The following is a 6,351-nucleotide window of genomic DNA, read 5'->3' as shown; positions in this document are numbered from 1 at the left end:
CCATTCAATAAGATCATGGCTGATCATCCAACTCAGTATCCTGTACCTGCCTTCTCTCCATACCCCCTGATCCATTTAGCCACAAGGGCCACATCTGACTCCACTTAAATAACAAATAAAGTTCAGTATTTATATATAAAAAAATCAAACAATAGAAGTGCAAAGACAAAATCAATGCCACCAGGTCTATGTCATCTGGAGCATATTTGGAGGTTGTAGTGCTTAATGGCCTGATGGTTGTTGGGAAGAAACTGCTCCTGAACTTGCACATTCGTTTTCAGGCTCCTATACTTTCTTCCTGATGGCAGGAGTGAAATGAAAGTGTGGCCTGGGTGGTGTGGGCCTCTGATGATGCTGGCTACCGTTTTGATGCAGCCACTCCTGTAGATCCCTGTAGATGGTGGGCAATGATGATCTTGAGCAAAACACAAAACTGTCAGGCAGACTCGGAGTTTGAAGAAAGGTCCTGACCCAATCCACTCCATCGCCAATCCACTATTTCCACAGGGGCTGCTTGACCTGCTGAGGTACTCCAGCATTCTGTGCTTTCGTCCTAAAGAAAGAATCTATCATAACCAAGTTAGTGGGTGCCTTGCACAAATGAATTATGTGTGTGTAATGAGCAATATAATCACCAACAAGCACCTAACAGCCATTTCAAGTCCAGGATCACACAAACACCTACGACTAATTAGATTGGCCCGGGGAGAGATGGTTGACAGCACCACAATCTCCTCGTTTCTTTGAATAAAGGATAGTTAATGCCCGTCAACAAACAGGTGTGTGGATTGGGTGTTTAGCTACTTTCAAGCAAGAAAACATGAATAACACAGCACTGTAATATTGGCAGCCTACACACTCTGGAATACCCCTAATATCACCCTCGGAAACAATAATGCTGCCAGCTGAGCCAAGCCAATGTTAATAAATCATGTTGGGGAAGGTGCAACAGGATACCTAAGCAACATCACCTTAAGTCCATAGTGACTGACTGCCTTTTGATAATCCACATAACCTAGCTGTAGAATTCCATTCTTTCTAAAGCCGAACCCAGCAGAGTGAAAAAAATCAATAAAGCCACTGATTGTGACCCATCATAATTGCAAAATATGTTTTTATAGCAGTGTTACTTCATTTGAGACATCTGCTTTTCCTCCTGTCCATGAGCAAAGCAGAAAGCTTCCTGACAGCACTGTGAACAACAAACGTCATCTTGTTTTTGGATGACTTTGTTTAATTACTGGAAGTGTTGTTCCACTGCCTTACTACCATGGGAGGGATCAAGATCCTGGGTAAGATTGTTACAAGAATCATCATCATTGTGCACAATGGTCGGACACAATGATCTCTGCCAAACCTCCAATCTCAATGCAACTGCCAACTCAAACTGCTGTTGCAAAATGACTTGGCAAGTGGTACACACTGGAGTGGTTGGAAGAGTGGATTTAGCAGCTGCAAACAGTGCGGCCCTGACAACACTCTTGTGCACACAATGAAAAGGAAATAACCAGATATCAGCTGCTATGCTGGAAATGACGTTGATTTGGATAAGTGTGGCCAATTCAACCATGAATAATTGTGCCTTTTGACTTCTTCTCCGCACATCACTGCTGGCCATAATGATGCTGTGAATCATCTTCTCCTCTGTCTCTCATAGATACATAGAAAATAGTTACAGGAGTAGGCCATTCGGCCCTTCGAGCCTGCACCGCCATTCAATATGATCATGGCTGATCATCCAACTCAGTATCCCGTACCTGCCCTCTCTCCATACCGCCTGATCCCCTTAGCCACAATGGCCACATCTAACTCCCTCTTAAATATAGCCAATGAACTGGCCTCAACTATCCTCTGTGGCAGTGAATTCCAGAGATTCACCACTCTCTGTGTGAAAAATGTTTTTCTCATCTCGGTCCTAAAAGATTTCCCCCTTATCCTTAAACTGTGACTCCTTGTTCTGGACTTCCCCAACATCGGGAACAATCTTCCTGCATCTAGCCTGTCCAACCCCTTAAGAATTTTGTAAGTTTCTATAAGATCCCCTCTCAATCTTCTAAATTCTAGCGAGTACAAGCCGCTATCTCGCGTCTTAGGGTGGCTTAGTGGCACAGTGGTAGAGTTGCTGCCTTACAGCACCAGAGACCAGGGTTAAATCCTGACTACCGGTGTTGTCTGTATGGAGTTTGTATGTTCTCTCTATCCAGCGTGAGATTTCTCCAGATGCTCTGATTTCCTTACACATTCAAAAGACATGCAGGTTTGAGGGCTGATTGGTTTCTGAAATTGTCCCTAGTGTGTAGTATAGCACTAGTGCATCGCGAGTTGGGATCGCTGGTCGGGGGTTGCCTTGGTGATACCACGCTGTATCTCTAAAATTAAAACATCCTCCTTCAGGAAGGAGAATGGGCTGATTTTCAACCTGTCACTCCCACTACTCAACACCGCCTGCTAAATGTGAGCCAATATCAGCAAGGTGCATGCTGACCAGGCCAGGGATCATGAGGTCCATCCATCCAGGACCAGACCTAAGGGAGTGACTACAGTGATTTAGCAGGGATTGGAGGGAGGGAGGGAGGATGAGTGAGGTAAGAGGTGTGCCAGAAGACAGGGTAAAAATAAATGTTAGCGCACTGAATCTCCCCGTTGGATTGCAACCTTGTCGTGGTCGGGGAGCCTGTGTGTCTCAGTGACCCCTGGAGCTATGCCAGCGGGAGATTCGTCTCCTGTTAGTGCCTCCCATGCTGGACAGGTCGAAGGGTAGAGGCGAGACCAAGAGCGATCCACTGGTCCTCCAGGTTGGAGGTTGAGCACAGGGCTAACAACCCTGTCTCGTGAAACAAATATGCTACGGAAACAGCAACTGAAGGAATCAACACTACTGGGTGTATCAGGAGTGGAGGACCTCCGTTGCTGCCCTACATGCCAGGAGGCAGAATAGGCATTACGTAAGTAAGTAGCGCGCTGAATCTTTTCCTCCCCAGGTACATCAGAGCGCCACCCATCACTTATTGGGCCATGCGTGCTGTTAGTTGCCCATTATCGCATGCTGATGTCCATTACAACACAATAATACTTTATTAGCCAAGGACGTTTTGCAACATACGAGGAATTTCATTTGCAAAGTCGGTCATTAAAATAAAAAGCAACAGAGCACACAAAATACATTATAACATAAACATCCACCACAGTGACTCCCCCACATTCCTCATTGTGATGGAAGGCGAAAAAAAAGTTCAATCTCCTGTGCGGCTTTGGAGAGTGGGAATGAGGGAGTGCAGCGTAGGTTCACAAGGTTAATTCCCTGGATGGCAGGACCATCATATGATGAAAGAATGGAACGACTGGGCTTGTATTCACTGGAATTTAGAAGGATGAGAGGGCATCTTATAGAAACATAGAAACATTATTAAGGGATTGGACATGCTGGATGTAGGAAACATGTTCCCGATGTTGGGGGAATAAGGGGTAGGCCATTGGCTCGTTTTCGCCCAGAGAGTTGGGAATTTGTGGAATTCTCCGCCTCAGGAGGCAGTGGAGGCCGATTCACTGGATGCATTCAAAAGAGAGTTAGATAGAACTCTTAGGGCTAGCGGAATCAAGGGATATGGGGAGAAGACAGGAATGGGATACTGATTGTGGATGATCAGCCATGATCACATTGAATGGCGGTGCTGGCTCGAAGGGCCGAATGGCCCACTCCTGCACCTATTGTCTATGTTTCTATGTGGGAGGAAACTGGAGCACCCGGATAAAACCCACGCAGTCACAGGGAGAACGTACGAACTCTGTACAGACAGCACATGTAGTTCGGCTGGTACCCGGGTCACTGGCGCAGTAAGGCAGCAACTCTACCGCTGCGCCCTTTTGCTCGATACAAGTTCATTTATCCATATATTAAAAAGCAGCAAACTACCGGGAGTGTGGGCAGAAGTGAGGCCTCACTCATTCTATTTCAAACAAACCCTTTCTCTCACAGTTCACAAATAAAAATATCTGAAGACATCCTCACAGTCTCACAGCAGGCACAATCCTAGTGCTAAAAATATCTGTGGCTCAACTATCCTAGCTTGCTTCTCTTAGTGGGCAGGGTGCTCAGAGTGGAGTCTTGTAGAAGTGGGAGATCAGCACTAAGGTTACCAATATCTTCCCGGAGTGCAAGGAATGCAAATGAAAGGTTCAAATCCACGACCAAAAAAAAAGCACATTTGATTTTGTTAACATTTTCAGCCACTCCTAGGCTCCACCTTTCCTTGATCATTGTTGCTGGCTTTGATTTGTTCTTACCATAACTTTCCATTCATTCGTTCTTTGTACCTTTTCATACCTCTAGTTTCCCTCTCCCGACTCTGTCTGAAGAAGGGTCTCGACCCGAAACGTCACCAAATCCCTTTCTCAAGAGATGCTGCCTGACCCGCTGTTACTCCAGCATTTTGTGTCTGTCTTCAGTGTAAACCGGTATCTGTCGTTCCTTCCCACACGTTACGTTCATGCTTGTTATGTGAATTAGCTATTTCTAGTACTGTTGGTGGCAGGTACAACACTGGTGTTGAGGTACTGTTGTTGTCCAGCTTTGGGTCCAGATGTGTGGGCTCCTAGCCAGAGCTGCCCAGCTTTGTCAAAGGGCTGAATTACCTACTCCTGCACCTATTTTCTATGTTTCTATGTCAGAGCCTGGTCTAGTATTTTAGTACCTGAAAATCAGTATTTTGCTGAGGAAATCAGTATTTTTACGCAGTGCCATTTTGCTGAATTAAAAAAAAAATTTTAATGTGTGGTCATACCCATGTAAGAGTACAAGATTACAAAAATGTTCTACCAATTGACATGCCTTCTATACACCTTACTTGACAGTGCATTCATTGCCATCTCTTTGTATACTGCTGTTTGAATGGATGCTTCCTGCTTTTAGCACCAATTAAGCCATTTTGCATTTTTAATCCCTGCTCTTTGTAATCTTGTCGCGTCTCATCCCTCGACATAACAGCTTCGCATCCACCATGCCGCGTGGTACGTAACGCGCACGAACACCCATGGAGCCCCGACCAAAGATTAAAGCCGTAGTATGTCAAGGGTAATTTTTTGCGCCATCTTAATGTGCTAGCGATTACCGTCATGGCGTCCACAGCTACATCTACAGCTCACTCACTGAATGATACAGACCAAAGATCCTATAGCGAGCAAGATAGTCCACTCCTGCTAAATGCAATGGGCTGACGTGTAGTATGCAAAGGAGCGGAATGTGGGCCATTTCTTCGTCCATTTCAGTAAACCCGACCCAACTTTGTATATCCTTCTCCCAGTGTAATCAGCGTTGCGGGGGAACAGTTTGTGTAGGGTTAGATTCATAATTCTGTTAATTCATATTTCTGTTAAATTTTGTTAAAGATTAATATGTTAACAAATTATGATTCTGTTAATTGCCATTTATAACGGTTTTTTTTAATTTTTCTTTTTAAATGGTTCATGTGCTGTTTTTGAGTTTGAGTTGATATTTGTATTAAACTTGCTCTCTGTAATTCATCTAATCACACTGCTCACAACTGCGGTATTTGGAAAAATAATGGCAATATGTTCCTCAATGATTTTTTGTGTCTATTGAATTGTTTTTCAACAGTAAAATGGGTCTGGTCTTCCCAATAGCCAGAGAGTGGAATGAGATCTGTCTGTAATGGTGGGGTTATCTGAATGAAGTATTTAACAAAATAACATTTGTTTTGAGCAAGATTGAAAAACGATGTATAACTTAAGGATGATTTTATTCAGCGAATATACAACTGATTAGATTGTATAGGAAAGAACACACATAGATGAATGTGATATAGATGTATATAATCATATAAACACACACACACACATATATTTCTCCAGATTTTTGTATATAATGATAAACTTTATTTCGGACTCAAGGCCCAGACAAGGGACAACATTACATAAAAATACATTGCAAACCTCCCCGCAACGTTACCCTGGCGTCCCAGCCGTGCTGATCCGGGCCAGACTCTCCACACGCTGTGGAAGGAACATACGCGTCTTTTTGCTTTTTATTGTGAGGCAGAGAGGCAGAAAGAAAATGAGAAGATTTTCCCCAAAGGTGTTTGATTTTTACGAGGATATTTCCGTAACTGGCTTGTTTCCGCACTGGTGGACAAAGATGGCGGAGACGGAAGCCGGTTACGGAAATGGGACCGAAGATTACCCATGAATCTGCCCATGACCGTACTACGTCTTTTTCGTCGAGTGGACTAACTTGCTTGCTATAGGATCTTTGATACAGACGACCTGACTGAAAATCACACCCTTCTGATCAATTATTTTAGGATAAGCCTTTCCAGAGAACATGCTACTTTTTGC

The sequence above is a fragment of the Leucoraja erinacea genome, chromosome 4, assembly GCF_028641065.1.
Source record: "Leucoraja erinacea ecotype New England chromosome 4, Leri_hhj_1, whole genome shotgun sequence".
Lineage (NCBI taxonomy): Eukaryota > Metazoa > Chordata > Chondrichthyes > Rajiformes > Rajidae > Leucoraja > Leucoraja erinaceus.
Note: the sequence above shows the minus strand (reverse complement) of the source record.